We start from the raw sequence: 19,112 nt of genomic DNA on the forward strand, positions 1-19,112 counted from the left end.
GTTACCTTTTTAACTTGATGAGAAGGGCATAGATAATTATAACGAAGTCTGTCAAGACTTTTTTTTTATACCAAGATCGTTTCCCGTTCACCACTTAAGGTCTTGGCAAGTGGATTTATTTAAAAGATAAAAAAATGGTTATTTTTATTTTCTCCTGCTGCTGTGCTGGGGTCACGTGACATAACGCGTTGACGCATGCGTACTCTAGGAGAAAGCTCATCGGTCATTTTTACAGCAAGTAAAACACTGAGCTAAACTAATAAAAGGGAGTAATAAACCACGCGGTTAAAAAAATAACAAAGGAGTGATAATACACATGACAGTAAAGAGTGTATGAAAAATGCACAGAAGATATAAACATATTATGGGGGGAAAACCTGTCAGGAATAATTCACAAAAAACACCTGGAGGAAAAGATGAAGGAAGATTTAAAGAGGGATCAGGTGTTAAAGGAAAGTAGCAAATCAAGACTGGTAAGACAATGAGAGGAAGAAACGTGTTTTGCCGCAATAATCGTCAGCGAAAAACATACCTGGGGAGGTAGGTATGAAGCGAGAGTTAGTCGTTACCCCAGGGTAAAATGGAGAACAAGGAGAAGCATCTTGTTTCCAGAGGTATAAACGGTGTCCAAAGCCCGTGGACACTGGTTCCTTTACCCCAGGACGACTTTACCACCGCATCATAATTGCTGCTCCAGAGATAAAACATCTGCGGGGTCTGAACACCACTCACAACTTCGGAAACAAGACGCTTGCCCTTGAGCTCTTCCCCTCGCTTCATCACTAGGGCCTCAGGATGAAATTTTCAGAGCATCAAAACACTTCCTTTGAGTTCATTTTGACCTGAAGTTCATTGTTTCACATGTTACTTGAAAATTTTGAAGAGAGAGTGAAGGGAGGATAGAAGTAGAGAGGACATCACAGCTTCGAACTTAGTTTTAAAATATTTGTTATTGGCTTCAACAAATAAAAAATTTAAAAAAAATTGTCATTATATATTTTCTATGTTTTTCAATATAGAAAGCTATAGTGAAAGATTAGTCTATGTATCTAAGTAATTTTGAAGTATTGTTTGCAGTTGTAGTCTTCATATCCATGCATTTTTGAATGTAATATTGTGTCGTTTTTCCCTTCTATGGGACAAAGGCCATTAAATGAATAAACAATCTCTCTCTCTCTCGTGACAGTTTTGATTAATTATACAGTAAACATGAAGAGTAAAGGGAAGATGAATGTAGTCCATAGTTGTAGGATTCATGGTTTGACTGTGGAACAAAGGTTCGAAAACCAAGTGTACTTTCTGAGTGGGCACCCGCTTTGTGAAAGAAATTAAAGAGCAGCAGAAAGAGAAGGTTAGGCTCCAGTCTCTATACCGTGTCCAAGATACGATAAGCCTGCTACGGTTCTTTACCACTAAGCTCTGGCAAGTCTCCCTTTAAAATATGACAGCTTTACTTATTGTCTTATTTTGATAACTGACATGTGGGGAACATTAGACAGGTAAGAATATAATTACAGATATTACATTTTAACCATGACAGCGCCACCTGCAAGTGGAGTGGTGGGCAAGCAGACATTCTTCACGTCTCGAATATTCAAGCTGTGCCACGAGAAGGTTCCAGAAGCTGAAATATTACGCAAGCCGTTGATTGGACGAGAGAAGCCGCTAGTCAGTCTTTCTTATCTCCCCCAGTGGCGGTACAGCTTGCAGGAAGTGACGTCAGGGTTTCCAGCAGGAAAATCTAATCAAACCGTTGCCCAGGCACCACTCGTGAGCGCCATCACCGAGCGCCAGAGATTTTCCATGGCCGCCAAAACCCTCTTAAGGGACTGGGGCGCGTCTGACATCAAGAGGGTGTTAATCTTAAATTATGAGCATGCGCATCGTATGGTTGCAGGTCATGGCGGACAACTGTAATGCACTGTACTGCCACAGTGTCATATTCACGCCAAGAAAAAATAAAATAACATTTAACAGAAAAAATGAACTTTGTCAGAGATTTTACTTCAAGTTTTGGGGTTTCGCACTTTTTTTTTTTTTAGCGTTGGACGAGATGGTACTTAGCTCTTTGTTCCAGTAAACATCGATAATTTCGTGAGTGATTATTTCCACAAGGTTTCCACAGAAGTATATTTGAACACTCCTTTTCAAAAGAGATGTCTTTTTATTTCCGGTACTGTGTTGTTGTATGTCTTCTATTTTGAGTCTGGACTGGGTATATTTTTCACGACCAATGAAGCTTCCAGAAACCAAAAGAACATTTTTTGATGATCAGCGACTGGGTAAATTTCGAGATCAACATTTCTCAACATAAACATAAACAGTAGATGGAAAAGCGTCTTAAATCGAAACATCCATGGATGAGGATGCATATCAAAATGGAACCAACTCGATGTTAACCTCCTGTATTCGCATGTCGGTCATAATGTCTCAAGAGGTTTTCTTTGCGATTGTAAAGGGCGTCGTGTGGACCAGGGAGTTTTCAATGGCGCCTGGTGGATGACAGCACAATAAGAACCAAAAGTTCTCGCCAGAACGTGGCTTACCGTCCTCCAATCTTTGGCAGTGCAGTGCGAATCCCCGATGTCTTCAGGTGTCGGAGATAAGTCGGAGGTATCTAGCAGCTTTTTCACCTCGTCAGCAACTAACACGAGTCTAATTGCGATGCCCGAGTTATCGACGACAGGAGCGACAAAGCCAGCAAATAAGGAAAACCCAAAGATTAAGTTGCGGAGTGTAAGACTAGTCTTGCCAAGTCAACCGCTACAGAGGTGAGGTCTTCAAGCAAACCGTTGGACGCAAGAAGAGTAAGGCAAGGAAAGCAAAACAGTTTCAGGCGATAAACTTACATCTCAGTGTCTGCATGTCACACAACTATTTTCAGTCAAGGGAATCTGATTCCAACGTCCTGTCAGCGCGATATTGTTTGTAAACAAATGAACCGCTTGAAGAAACAAGCCGTCGGTGCACCCAGGTTCGAGAGCCAACGAACGCTTTGGACCAGTGCAACACCTCTGAATGTTCCAGCCCTCTGTAACAAAACAGAAGAAAAAACATCCCGAGAAGACAACAAACATTGAGCGCATGTTTGTTTTACTCACACATAATGGGCTCTGATCTTTATTTGAATTTTTCGATGCAAGGAAAAATGATGGTTTGCCGTGGGATGCAGAGAGAGAGAGAGAGGAAAAGTGAGAAAAATGACTAAAAGTAGAGAGAATTGTGAACAAAGTAAAGATAATGGTACGGGGGGAGTTGAATGTAAGGGAGGCAGAGGAAATGGCGCAATCTGCTCCCGTTGCCCAAACAGAAACATGCAGTCTGCGCTCACATATGCACTTACACGCACACAAGAACACTAACAAGCACACACACACACACACACACACACACAAAGCGCACAATCAGCAATTTTTCTCGAGTCTCCGGATTTTTCGTTTCTCCTTCATCATAAACACCGGACGATAAAATTGTTTGGGAAAGTGTGCAGCTGACTGCAAATGTCGCGGTGTGCAAACACTGGCGGGGCAAACAACTCCACGAGAGCGTGGGCGAGGGAAATTGAAGGCAGGAAAGAAAAAAAATACCCAATCAGTGGCCCAACGACTCAAGTGCATGAATGTTTTTTTTACCCTTGAAATCATCATCATCATCATCATCATCATCATCATCATCATCATCATCATCATCATCATCGTGTTCGGTCTGGTTGTCAGGGATACGGTGGGAAACGTAGGCCGGTGGGATAATCCTCGGTGTATGTGCAGTGCTGATGGCGTCAGTCCCTGGGTTATCTCCCCGCCTCTGTTGCTGAAAGCTGCTGACATCGGCTGTAGCACTCTAACGTACTCGGAAGAGGATTTTAGGGCAGGTTATAATAGCTGTCCACAACAAACAAGGGTTTATCTGTTCTTTTTTTGTTGTTATTGATAAATTTATTTTTCTTTGGAGTCGAACGTGATGGAGGGTCTCGTCATAGCCGATCTTTGCATGCCAGCACGCACTCGGTGCGCATTGATCTTCAAATCACTAGACAAAGATTCAAGATTCACTAGACGAACAGACATTACTGATCCATTCTGCAACCCATTTCTCCATCATTTTTTTTTTCTCGACAATAATCTGAAACGTAAGAACGACGAGAATTTTTTTTAATTGAAAAGTTGCAACTGTTTTGCTCATTTAAATTTTTGCGATGTTCCGTGACAAACATCTTGTCCTCTGGACCCCCTCCCACACAAACAGCTGCCTCCCTCCCCATCACGAGTGTCTTGCTAACATCTCTCAGTCAGATAAAGACGACTAAGCAAAGATATTTTCGCTCAACGCACCTTCACTCACATATATGTACGAAGCCATATGTATGTACGGAGTCTTGCCTCGTTCATCTTTCCTCCAACACCTCACCGGAACTGTCAGGACATTGTTGAAGCTTGCATTAGATGAAGCCTGGTCAGAAACAGGTTCTGTTGCTTCATCGCGAAATGTGAATGGGAATATAATGGAATAAAAAAGACAACGTTGACTTTGGATAGAGAGATTTTATTCCTCGATGTCTGTATTCTTCGAGTTACAAACAAGGATTATTTTAGGACTGGTGAGAGCTTCGGTTATTTAGTACCGTTCATGAACCCACCACCTACCCATTGCATACAGAGATGATGCTATCTCTCTTACCTCTGCCTCCCAAAAAAGAAAAAAAAAAGCTGTTTTGCTCCCTGCTTATTTGCCTCATGCATATACAGACGCAGATACGCCAGCGCGGTGTGTGTGTGTGCGACCACCCGTCAGAGTCTGTGTGAGGGTGGGGGAGGGAAAGAGAGTCTGCACATGCAAATAAGCAGACGTGCAGGTGCATAATTACACAAGACAATACGATCCTGGCTTTTTTTTTCTTATTGTCCGAACAGTTTTTAGCATCGGCCCAGCGTGGTTAGAGCCGGCACGTAATTACAACTGTTCTCTCCTGATATATTTTTGATGCTATAGAACCCTTGTTAACCGAAACAAGAAACGGACACTTGCTAATCAATCAGTAATAAAAATGATCTGAATATTACTGGCTTATGTAGGAGTTCGATAAATAACCACCAAAAAAAAAAAAAAATATTCTTTCAACTCTCTTCCCATCCCCCCAACAGACAGCAAGAATGAAGACCTGTTCACATGGACATAGACAACAGAGGTTTGGTATATTTTTAGATAATTATTATCTCCTCTCAGTTGAGCTACAGACACAACTTCTGGAACTACCAACAACATTCCTACACGTTTTCGAACTACTAGATCACCTTTCTGGGAGTGTCAGAGTGCGTGCAGCTGACAGACTACAGCTGTCGTTGCCTGCTTTCAGTGGTCTGCATTATGGATCAGGTTTGTACAACGAAGAAAAATGCAGCTTCTACATCGTCAAGAGTTTTAGCCAGCGTCAGCAGCCTCAGCAGGTCCTTCTGATGCCAAACTCTCTTCAAGCGTCAAACTCGTCTTCTGACGTCAAACTCGTCCTTCTGACGCCAAACTCGTCCTTCTGACGCCAAATTCGTCCTTCAAACCCAAACTCGTCCTTCTGACGCCAAACTCGTCCTTCTGACGTCAAACTCGTCCTTCTGAAAACCACAAACTCGTCCTTCTGACGCCAAACTTGCCCTTCAAACCGCAAACTCGTCCTTCTGACGCCAAACTCGCCCTTCAAAGCCCGCAACAAACTTTTTGCTGCGCACGACTTTCTGACTTTAAAGCTCCTTTAATCTCTCATATTTCTCTGTCTGGACGACTCGACTTTCAGCAAGCCTGGGCGCACGACCTTTGCGGTGACGTAACAGCGGTTTATACAGCGCGCCAAGAGATGCCGACAGGATAGAGATGTGCATGCAGGCGACAGGTAAATATTTGAGTAACTTGAACGAGACGCCACTGAAAACACACCTATTACCGAGCAACTCCTCTCGGATAAGCAGAAACGGTGCACACACGGAGCAACTTCCGTGCGGCCGTACAGACAAACAGACGAAAGAAAAATCATGATTGGATCAAATACAGTTCTGGTTTGTGGAAGCCTCTACATAGAAACCCACCGCTCATGCACAGGGCAACAAAAAAAAAAAAAAAAAAAAAAAAAAAAAAAAAAAAAAAAAAGAAAGAAAAAAAGAAAAAGAAGAAGAAAAAATGGTTCTGTGGTTTTACGAACTTCCGACCAGCAACATCATTGCATGGGGTTGGCTTAACAGGTAATGAAGTTTTCGATGAAGAGATCGATCTTGTACACGACTGTTTTTAAAGAAGTGTTTCGGTTGGTTAGAGATGCGCTGGAGCCGAAGAATGTATTCAGACTGGCAGAAACAACAGGCAGTCGTACATGGCCGGCGCAGAGAGATTGGCTGCCCTTTACAGGTGGCAGCACCGACAGAGAGATTGGCACTCAGTGTGACGTCAGTAATGTGTGGACTGGATGAAACAATCAACACGCAGAGTATAAACAAACCAAAACCCCACAAAAAAAGAAACAGACTCACAGACAAATAAATATATCATCGCACGTAAGTCGGCAAAACAGCACGGGTTCAAATCTTGTGTTGGGGAGGTCTTTGGCACATGGCATCTGCTGTCAGAAGATGTCTTAGCGGGACACGTCTTTAGATGATGCTATCTCGTCGTGAACAATTTTTTTTTCTCCTTTTTCTTTCCGCTACCTTTCCATCATGTTCACAAACTGACTTCTAGATAGGTAGGGTGACGGGGGAGCATACTTATCCTGCCCACCCTGTATACTGGCACACTACTGGCTCAGCAAAGTCTGGGCAGGGTCACCTGGCCGGTCCTGGACTGCGAGTCTTCGATCTGCATTTTGAGCATCGCACGTCCCGTCCTTGGCGCGTGCATATCACGTGACAGACTTGGAACGTCACCTTCTTTACCGCTTGTCTGATATCTCTGATTACTTTGCGTCAGCAGGCAAAATTGTCTGTCCCGCACCATGTCTGATGCCCAGATGCCAAAACTCCTCTTTTCTCGATGGATCTCCTCTCGGTCTTCAGAGAACTGCACGTTGACCCGAGCGAGACCTCGGCAGACGCTATAAATACCGCATTTGCTGCAACGCACGGCAACGTCAGTAAAGAATAACAAAATAAAATCCCAGACAAGTTTACTGTCTGTTCTTTTCTTGCCAGTACCTAATGGATGTAGGGAGAAAAAAAAAACCTCTGCCTCAAGAAAGAAAAAAAAAAAGACTAGATGAGAAAAGAAAAATATAAACAAGTGTTGAGACTTGCCTGTCTGAACCTTTCCACCCACCACCCAAAACATTTCTCTCTGTATCCAGGATACCATTGTCGAAGACTAGCATTTTTCATGCATAGAACCACAGCTCACACGAACTCATTGCATCTGTAACGGCCTGAAACGTTTCCAGCTAAAAATCTTTTTACCATCGTGAGGTTGTAACTGGAAAATTTCCGGGGTTTGGTAATAACCAGGGACAGAAATAGCACTCACGCCATATGAAGCTGGTTTGAACAACAAGCTTTGTTCCACAGAAAACTGATTTTGCACTTATCAGCATCTCGGCCTTGCTTCTTGAGACAGGGACTCCAGAGACCCCGACAGACGCTGGACACCACAGCGACCCCAACATCTTGTCCTCCATTGATGAAATGCAGGTTAGGTTGATTTCTGTTTTAAGGTTGTAGTTCTGAAGTATGTACCGTGAATTTCAGTCTGTATGTAAGAAGAACATACTAAATTTTAAAAAAATCTCTACCTTATTATTATCAAGTTTATATGCTGCACCATCTGCACTTCAATGACCAGGTCAATCAACTTGAAAGGTGTATCGAAGGCCTTTCGTCTCGTGTTCGGCATGATAAGGGTGTGAGAGCAAATTATCTGAATGCTTCAATTGTTTGCGGAATGGATTAAAAATGCTAACAGTTAACACTGTAATAACATTAAAATTAACACTTTAACATGGAGCTCATAGAAAATTAATTAACAATAAACAGGACATGCTGAGTTACAAAGAAGTTAAGAATAGACGAGGGTGTGATGCTCATGGAATTGGAAAAAACAAATCCTCAAACACGCTCCATCGCTGTTTAATCCGCAAGGTTTAAAACTGAGGGAAAACTATCAAAATTTATGGTAGTCCCCTGGAACTGAACCCACCCCAAACGTACCCTGAGAACCTCCAAGCGGTGAACACGTGATATTGGAATGTGAACTGACTTGTCCTCGGCCACCTGAAAATTACCTGGTCTTACCTTTCGAGTTTTCAGTACGACTCAATCATTCAATTTTATTGACCGTGTGCAGCATGAACATTAACAACGAACACAGGTGCAAAATAAGTGTCAAACCGTTTCATCGTTAACCCTTTCCTCGGACAGGTTCTGTATCGAAGCCAATGAAGTCGCTGACATGAGTCAGGACCATGACTTCTGTGTAACATTCCCATGAAAACTCACAGAAACATTTCAGCAAGAGTGTGTTTTGTGAACAGGTGTCACACTTTGCCGAGAAGTCCTTTATCTGCTTGTTTCCTTCTCTGTCAAAGCCAAGCATTTCTTCCCCGGGGTACGAGCTCCAGCCGCAGAGGTTGTTGAGACTATCGTCAAACAACGACGAGGTTCACTAAGATAAGCAGCATCACATCGCAGACAGCAGCCTCACCCGGGTATGTTCCACCCTGAAAAGTCAGAAACATTTTGCATCCGCTTTCGTTTTTGTTTGTTTTGTTCTGGCAGATGAAAAGTTTTTTCTGAGTTGTTTCACATCCGCTTCACCTCATTCTTCGTGGCTATGAAGTCAAGTCTTCAAACTGCAAGCATCCCTAAAGTGACCAAACTTGCCGGGTGGAAGGAATTATTTTGTTGTTTTTTTCCAGTTTTGTTCCTTCCATCTCTTTCTCTTCTTTCTCTATCTTTTCTCACAGCCTTTATTTTCCGCTGCCTGTCCCTGTAAGCAGCGATGCGGCAAAAAAAAAATCTTTCTCTTGCTTTTATCTGGTAAGCTCGCGGCCTTCTTTGATGTTCCGGAAGCTAAGTGTAAAAACTGTCTGGCAAAGCCTTTCATCTGTTCTAGTACAGCAGTAATACTGGAGAAAATCAGATTTTATTGGCACCAACTGCTTTAGCGATAAACTTCATTGTTGCTAAGTGGCGTCTGAGCCCGTCTCCCATGGTGACGAGATGCTTGAAGACGTCCTGGGCCCGCAAGACAGAGTGCAATGGTTCGAGGAGGGTCTGGTCTTCAATTTTTTTCTCGTCTAAATTTACAGTGGCAGTTCCATGCACCTGCGGAAAAGAAAGATAGAAAAGGGGAAGAGAGATTTTCACGTGGGGAAAACAATCTCCAGGTAGTTTAGGAAGGAAGAAAAGGCAGAAAGAAAGACGAAAAGAAAAAAGAAAACGATAAAGAAATAAAAGAAAAATAAAAGAGGAATGATGGAAGACAGAAAGTACAATCTAAAATAAAATCCTCCTCCTCCTCCTCCTCCTCATCCTCCTCCTCATCCTCATCGTCGTCGTCGTCGCCGTCGTCGTCATCCACCAGAAGGAAATATGCTGGCGTTGCTTATTGATTTATAAAATGTTTATTTCAAAATACTGACGTTAAATAATAATAAAATCGAGTTTTCTGAGGAGTGATGAAATCTGTCTATCGGTCTTTGGTGCAGAACCGCTTAATATTGAAATGTGTTTAAAATATAGAACACCGAACTCAATTATAAAGCTGACATTGATAAAACATTTTAAAAATCCGAAAAACAACCAGCGACACAAATTTACGGTGGTTCCAGTTCATAATAATAAATAAGATTTGTTTACAGGCCGATATTTCAGATTTCCCCATGTGTATTTTGTTTTTATATCAATTCGAAAATAATATTTTAAACTTTCTCCCTCTGTAAAGAATGTTTCTCTGGAGATCAAGACATGAGTAAACACCAACTATTCACTTTGCTCTTATTTTACTTTGACAAAAGAACTGATGATTTAAAGATTTGAAAACAACGAGAAAACAAATAAAATTTTAGACTTGCTCATCTTTAATGGCTAAATAAAGCTTTATTTCTAAATGTCGGGGTTCAAAACCAATTGATTCTATCGTTTTACATCATGGGACGAATAGAAATGTGAAAAAGAGAAGTGTTCTTCCTTGATAACAATTTGTTGATGACTGGTCGCCACAGAAGTTTTTTCTCATCTGCATGGTGTTTCCAGACAACAACCTGCACTTTTATGATAGAAACTGATACTTGAACTTGTTTTATATTTTACTTTTATTTTTACTATTTTTTCTGTAATTGGAGTTTGCTTGAATCCTAAATGCCTGGTGTATTTGTGGTGTGTGATAATTAAAAAAAGCCCGAGGTCAGTTTACCTTTCTATGGACGTTTTCTGAGTAATCATGTCTGACACAGAGCTGGCGGAGTTGGTGGAAACATTCTATTATTTTTTTAATTCAGTGTTAGTTTGGACCACTGGGAGTATTGTTCTCCCAATAGGGAGAGAAATAAAAATAAAAGAGAAATGTGAGAAGTACACCCACGATTTCATCACAGTTTGGAAAAAGACGGAACGACTTCAGTTTCTCTCTTCTGTGTACCGGAAGCTGGCGAGTAGACAAACTTCCGTCTGTTCTTGCCATGTATTTGAACAGTATCACAAGTCCTTTGGATCTGATGTTTGCCTGCATGGCAGCTTTGTCAACAGAATTGTTGGAACAGGTATAGTATTGAATTTAGAGGAAACACTGCCGTAGATATGTTAGTTTTAGCTCAAGGTCCTGTTCTTGAAGAGGAGGGTGAGGCTCAGCCATCGGAAGATGTTTGTAGTCAAGCTGCCACCTTAACAACACGTGCATGCTGAGAAAGATGCGTTTTCTCTCTCCCCAGACCACAGTCGCCCACAATCCTGTAGTTTGTAATCAAAGTATTTATCACACGCACACCAGCAAATGTCTTCTTAAAGAATCTTCTTAACGGGACACAGTAAAAAATTTGACCAAGTGAAGATGGAATATGGTAGAATATTTTTAATGGTGCTGTGGCGATCATGTAAAGTAGTTGTCAAAAGCAATCGCGTTCAACAGTTTGTGTCCAGTCCCTTCTAAAGATCCATCCATCAATCAATAAAATCAACCACTAAATAAATAAATCAATTAATCAATCAATCAGATCAGTAAGTGTCTGGTAAGTAGGCCCTCTCAGGAAAGTCAAAGCATGCGTGGAGACAGTAGAAGTATATAAAAATATACTTATACTCAAAAAACTCTCTTCTTGACGTTGTCGACAATAGCAGGGTGGTTCCTGAAACAAAACATTTCTTTCTTTCATTCTTTAAAAACATCAAGACAGGAAACGGCGAGAAACCTGAGCAGGAAGCAGCATGCGCCAAAACGACCGGAAATAGAGTGCACGTGACACATCTTGGCGTCATCATCCGCAGCGCGCGCCGCCATGTTCGCTGCAGTCGGGCGGGTGGGTGACACAAGAGATGCACGATAGGGGAGAACAAAGGCACGCCCCACGAGCTTCTGCACAAGAGGCACTGGGAGGCGCTGATGCGAGTGGGGATAACAAGGGCTTCCGTCTGTCGGAGCTTTCACGGCTGCTGGCAATCAGCAGGTCCCGCATCCTCGTGAGGAAAAACAGTGTCGGGCATGTCACGTGGGTTGGTGTCTTGGCTGCTCAGAAGCTACAAGTCGGCAGATATGAGAGAAAGAAAAACTGAGAGATGGGGCTGGGGATGGAATGGAAGAAGAGGGAGAGGTGAACTGTGGATGGATGAGCCAAGATGATGGGAGAAAGAATGAGTGAAAAAAAATAGTGGACAAATGACAGGAATGTAGAAAGACAAACAGACAGGCAAGCAGATAGATATATACACAGTTAAGTATGTAAACCGATAGCCAGGTAGACATTGTGATAGACATACAGATGAACATGCAGACAGGAAAACTAGCCGGAAGATCGACAGAAAGACAAGCATACAGACAGATATACAAACAGGGAGATAGAAAGAAGGGAACTGTGTGGTACAGTCAGACAACCTACTTAGAAAACACCATTAAAATGAAAAATCTTCGTTAAAAACACAGTGAGAAGTGGATAGTGGACAACTAACACAGTGAAAAATAAAAATCTACTTCAAGAACATGTTAGGACTTGTACAACCTATTTCAAGAGCATGGTTACAATCCATTTCAAACAGGCATGCAAGAAGGAAGAAAGTTGTTCTAATTTTAAAATCTCCTTTTTGATTTATTTAAATGTGATTTTTATGAGAGAGAGCGATTATTTTGTTGTTGTGTTACGCACCATGTATTTCCCCTAATGCTGTATTGCAGGGAGGGGAGGCTATGAGATCTGACAAATAGCATGACATGAAAGATAAGGTAGACAATGTGCCTTGCATACAAGGGAGGTAAATGAAACCTCGTTAAAGGGAGATAACTGCCTACACTGGCTGCTTGGGCGATGCCAGAGACCGTGCTGTAAAAGAACAAGCGGCAACAACGCCCATCCCATCTGCTGGAGCTCGGGGTAAGGACCAACTTTACGCGGTCATTAACATCGGCAAAAAGATTTTTTTCCTGCTTGTTATTGTAAAGATAAGAATCAAACGTAGGTCTCTCAGTCTCTCCAGCTGTCTCTGTCTCTACACTGGGAGTTTGCTGCCACATTTACCTTGAATGAAGCAAAGACAATAAAAATGCTTGAACCAGTAAATACAGAGAAGGGGAGGGACTCTGTATTAGAGAGCAGGCTGGGTATATGGGGAATAAATCGGGCATGTGACAAACAGGAAGTGTGGAAATACTTGAACTGAGTTGGTAAAGTGGTGAGAAGCAGACGGATTGAGTGAAGATTTCAATGAGGAATAAACGGACTACTTTAAGAACACTTGGGTCTGCTTCAAAACTGATTGGAAGCATGTTTGAAAAATAGAGTTTAAGTTATAGTCTACTTCAAGAAAGTAGGAAGTAGAAAGAAGAATGAGGAGATAGTTTACTTCAGATATGAGGTGGGTAGGAAGAAAAACACTTGACCATCGCAAAGTCGTGAAGACTACCCTGCATCTTAACAAAGACGATTAACTACCACCAGGATAAAACTAAAGGACGAAACACCTACAGAGGCAGTAGTTACATTGCCCCCAGGGGAAAAACTGTGGACAACTCTGGCAAACGTTTTGTCCGAAGTTACGAAACGTGGTACAGACTCCTCAAACATGTCTGGATTCTTCCTTACCCTAGGACATCTTCACCACTGTTTTATAACTACACCCCCAAAGGGTAGAGTTACATCCGAGGTTTAAAACTGCAGAGACAAGACATTTCTCCCGCAGTTCCCCATGCTACCCGCGTTTCATAACTACGGCCGCAGGGGACGCAACCGTTTTATGCCATCCAGGATCGCAGCGTGCAAGGCCTATTTATCAAGAGGAGATAATCCAGCAGGCGCCACGGGATGCGCAGTTAAGTATGGAAAAGATATCTTACAGCCAGTCTGCACCATCCTCTCGTTTTGTCTCACACCATCTCCAATCTATTTTCAGAACATGGAAACTCTGTTCGGCGGAACAAATTGTCTAAACATCAATCGCTCGTCACCGCCACGTTCTGGGAGCTTCGACAGAACACTTCTGCACATGAACGCCCTCGAGGATGCTGTCAAAAGTCTTTTTTTTTTTTGGCATACGCAAGAGAAATTGGAAAACTTTTTTTTTTATCAGAAAAGTCTGTTGAATCAACAAACGTACGACTGACAATGGCATCCTGAAAGACGAATGAAGTCTGAAGGAAAAATGGACAAACGATGACAAGTGTGAAGATGATGAAGCGAATGATAGATTTGAAATTATTTTGAAAAATGTTTTTTTGTCGATTACAAATTTCTAATTTCACAACCTGACACTTCTTGTTATAGAATATCGCAGACTGGTTTAAACAGTTAAAAAAAAAACCTCGTTCACGTGATGCTGGCTAACTGGAAAACTATATTTAGACGCTGTGTGACATGCATGCACAGATATTCATATAAACATGTATACAATATAGGAGACTGTGGTATCCTGTTTTGTTTGTAGATGTTTGGTTTATTTGCGTGTATGTGTGTGTGTGAGAGAGGGGAGCTGCGTGCGTGTGCGTATGCGTATGCACATTCATTTTATATATATATACACACACACAGAGTTTCATATACACACATACAATCATGAGAACAGAGGACACAATCGATTTCTCCTCTCTCTCCTCCCTCCTTCCCTAATCAATGGGCCAGACAGGAGACGCTAACTCATAGGGCGGTTATCCCCCCTTCTGTGCAATAAAGCGGGCAGAAGCCACACTAGACGCCCTTGGATCCTTGCTATTGTTTTATCTCCCCTGAGAGCCAAGGGACGCACAGACTAGCAAGAGGATGTCAGACGAGCGAGGACCGGACAGTTCCCCCCTTACCTCCCATCCTACCCCACCTCTGACGATGTCCATGAATAGCTGGGGAGGGGGGTGTGTCAGAGGCAAGGGGCGATAATAAACAGTAATCAGCGCCCACTTGTTTTACGCTCCCCTCTCGCGGTGTGCATCGATCTTTGTTGACGAACGTCACCAGAAAGGTCAGACATCGCACGAGGGTCCTGTGGGTGACTCCTGTTTCTTGTCTGGGTGTCACTTGTCCACTCGTAAGCCAGCGCAGCGCAGCATCCAGCTCAACAAGATTGGAATAGTGCATTCACACAAACAAACACACACAAATATCATGTGACTTTAACTTTTTACAAAGTATTCTTTAAGAGATAAATGTCGAAAGCAGGTGCCTGAGTCTTAAATTTATGAACACAGGTGTTGTGCAGAGAAAAGTAGAGAGTTTCTATTATTAGTGGTAAAAAGTTCATAGATGCTGCACGGGTTTTATTATTATTTTTTTCTTCTCATTACAAATCGCTCTTTACGTGAATGTGTGTATCGTGTCCTGTGGGCAGTTTATCACTGACACCTCTTTAACGAGTCGGCCAGACAGTGATGCACAAGGTGTGGTGGTGGGCACGACTACTGTGGTTGTATCACATTCCTGGTGAGACTTCAAGATTGCTGCCAATCTTTCTGTTTTAACATTCTATTTTAGAAACAGCTATCACGAACAAAAAACAAAACAAAAAATGAAAGAGATAGCAAATTTAAGGAAAAAACAAACCCAAACCGAGAGGCGCACACACTAGTAGGTTCGATACTCGTGTAACGCAGCATGCTTCCTCTAGATGACCCGACTGTAGGGTGGGTTGATTTTTTATTATTTATTTTTTTTTTTGAAATGTTTTGTGAGCAACGACATCTTAAATTTTTGTTACAATACTTTTTTGTCTGTAAATTTTTTTTTACTAGACAACACTAAACTAGTCAGTGATGTATATACATCTATAAAGACAAGCCGTCAAGGGCAGGAAGCTACTTCAGAGTACCTTCAGTCAGAAGCAGATCATCCTGATCAGAACGGATTGCCTGCTGTAGACAAAAGTAATGGCGAACAATGGCCAGACTGGAGATGGCCCATGTACACCAGGCACACTCACGACGAACAATCGAAGGTGCAGAGGTCACGAGGTAGCATCAAGCACCACTTAAAGGTGCTCTCACACTCTCCCCTCCGCACTTTCTCGCTCCCCCCCTCTCTCTCTCAGTTCAACGACCAGCAAGCCATGGTGTTTTGCACGTGCCACTTACTCTACTTTGAGTCTCAACTTTTTTTAGTCGCTGGCTTGTTGTTCAAACTATCTCTAATGGTCCTTGAAGGCAAAAAAGTCCTCCACGCGGATCTGTTCCTCGCTTTTGGCCGTTTTGCTCCAAGAAAGCTCCTCATCTGCAGCCCTAAATCTCTTTTCCATCCAGGTCTGTGCTGTTTGCCCACCTTCCCACCTTCTCTTCCTCCTCATCCTAACATTTTCCCCAACCCGACCACCTCGAACTAAAGGCCATTATTACAGCATGGAGTTAAACCAGGACCTAGTTAACGGTCGTTAATTTGAAGACAAGGCAGAGCGAGGGCAAAACATTGCGGGAAAATTCGAGGCTTAAAAGGAAACATTAGTCAACGATGTGTCAATATTGGACAATTTTTTTTCTCCACGACTGTCACATAAAACTCTCAATCGTGGTCACATAGTTAGTGCTGTGAGGCTGGTTAAGCTGGGCAAAAAAACTTTCAAACAAAAAAAAACAAAAACAAACAAAAACAAAAACAAAGCAAAGCAAAACAAAACAAACAAAAAAACTTTAAAGAAACAAAACAAAAAATAAAAAAATTAAAAAGATGGATTTCTCAGCACAACTATCCGTTATTATATACCCCTGTCGCCACAAAGGTGGGGTAGGGCGCCATTGACCAGGGGCCGAATGCTAAGTGATGCTAATATCCGGCTAACATGTTCGTAAAATATTAGCTAAACAGCTCGACTGGTGCATCCGGCCGTGAAATTGTTTTTCCCACTGCAAACAAAGCAAAACTATTTTTAGCCAGTCAAAAAGAATTCTGGAAGTGTGTAAAGAAAAAAAATAAATAGAATGAGAATATAATAGTCTAACATGTTGTGACCTTCTGTGAAGTTGATGTGCAGTGGTACGAGCAGAAAAATGTTGGGTCGATTCATGTGAGATGGTATTTTTCCGTTTTCATACGTATTTTGTTCTATATTTTCTCTTTTTGCTCCTCCACTCTATTTTTTGTTTTATTTGTTTTTTTAAAGTTCTTTAGCTATTGCATGAGTTAGCTATGAGGTTAGTCTTATGGTTAGGACTTGGGTAACTGGACTGTGTTTGGTTAGGGTTAGCGTCTGGTTTGGTGTGTGATTAATTATTGTGTTTACAAAAAAACAACAAAAATACCAACAAAAAACAACAACAAACAAACAAAAAACAAAACAAGACAAAAAAACAACAACAACAGGAAGTACATATATAAAATAGTAGTCTTGATCAATATATAAATATATTTGTTGAAACTTGTTGTCTTTCCGTTGATGCGTTGATTAGCTAGTGTTCTCTGTTTATTATGAAAAATTGTTCTGTCGTTGGACTCGGCGAGCCGCGTGCATCACAACACATTTGTCATGCACTGTGACTGGCTGAAATTTCTTTGTCTCCATTAAAGGTGGGAAAACTAATTCCACCTCCCGGCCTCGACCCCAAGATGACCGCCAGCTGACCGCGCGATGTCCGCAGGCCAAGCGGATGTGACACGGACTGTGGTGAGTGGTCGAGATGGTCGATGATGGGTTGCCGGAGTGCGCCGAGTGCTAGCTACTTCTGTCTGCGTCTCCTCCTGTCCTTAGGATGACTAACTGGATTTTCTTGTTTTCTTTTTGTAGACCATCATTGCTATGCTTAGGGACAGAATATTATATTCACATTAGTCGTCTGTTCCTCGTATATGTAACACTAATCATGAATATATCAGGAATAAATTGGAATAAATCCTTCGCTTCTGTACCTGTATTTTTATATTGTTATATGTTGCTTAATATAGTGTGGATGTGTGTTTACATGCACGCATGTGTGTTTGTGTGTGTGTGTATTTCTCGTAGATACAAACAGGAATAGATCCTCACGTGTGGGTATCCACGGTATCCAGGTAGGTAAACTCGTTGTACAGGCCCTCACTCAAATTACACCTGTGTCAGGTAGAGACCATCTCTTTCAGCTGCCACTGATTGTTGCAGTAGTCGTCGTAGTGTGTTTGTGTCGACGGTTCGTGGATGTGTTTGCATCGACCACGATTCTCCCGTCGTCTGGCTTGTTCCTGTCACCAGCTGTTGGAAGTACTTGATGTTCACCTTGCTTATGTCTTCTTAACGACTTACCGATATTACCAATATTATTTAGCAGCCTTCCTTCCTTCCTCCTCCCTCTCCACCTCCACGCAAGCCGTTCCATAAAGCTTCACTATTTTCTATTCCTCCTTCACCCAAACCGCTTCCCGTCTGCTTAAGACTTTTTATTCTTTTCTTTGCATACATCGCAGTATAACGGACTGTTCTTTGTGTCCAAGGCGGTTTGTTTATTTAGTTACCTTATTTAGTTATTATTGTTTTTTTTTAATCTAGGTGGGATGCTGGATGATAAGATATAACATTTTTTACATTCATTTTTTTTTCGGGATGTAAAGTCTTCGGGGACCTGTGTTTTTCGGGATGTTTTGCAAGGAAGGGTTATAGAATGGTTAAACAAACCCTTTCCAAACAACAAATATATCCCGCCCGAGGTGCAAACAATAAGAAAAATACTATGTTTTCAGTCTGCAGAGGGTCAGAGGTCAAGCAATTGCGTCTCCTTCTCATCGCTCACTCCCTATCTTTCAAGTTCTTCTCCATTTCTTATCTTCACACGTTCACTGAGGCATTTTTTTCCTCCGTTCTCTCTCTCTCGTCTCATTTTCTCTCTCTCTCTCTCTCTCTCACACATCCACACACACACAAACATGCTTGCACATTCACACACACTCTCCTCTATCTCGCTCGGCACGTCTTCTGTTTTTTCAATACATCACTGTCATTTTTCTTGGCATTTCAGAAAATTCAGCGCGGTGTTCCAGCTACTTGTGCAGTCTTCCAAGATCGATAATGTTTTCTTAGTCAGATCGTTTCGCCACATAGCTCGCTTTTTTACCAAGGTGCCCTGAGTGCATGTAAGCACACAGGGACAGACGGGGCACCGACAAAAACCTTGCAAAGGTTTCGACCCTAAAAAACATTCAGTTCTTTTCATTGTCCTGAAACGGCATGCGCGGCGAACTTTGAACCGAAACTTTGGGAACAATGTTGTATTTCAGCTTCACACAGAGAATTATTAAGTCAGGATACTCTATCCATGATCTATATACGCATACACATATTCTGTCCACATTCGTAATTTGAAAAACTCTCATATCTTTGGCTTGGTACTCATTTGAAAAACAACAAAAAACTTTATAAGTTTGGGTTTGTGGATTTTTTTCGTGGTTCTGGAATGACCCTTCCTAAAGTTTTCAATGAAATTCAATGGCGAAGGATTTTTGACTTCTACGATATTCAATGGAGGCTCTCGAGATCAGACACAGAACAGATGAATTGAGGAAACAC

Source organism: Pomacea canaliculata, linkage group LG10 (genome assembly GCF_003073045.1).
Source record: "Pomacea canaliculata isolate SZHN2017 linkage group LG10, ASM307304v1, whole genome shotgun sequence".
Classification (NCBI taxonomy): domain Eukaryota; kingdom Metazoa; phylum Mollusca; class Gastropoda; order Architaenioglossa; family Ampullariidae; genus Pomacea; species Pomacea canaliculata.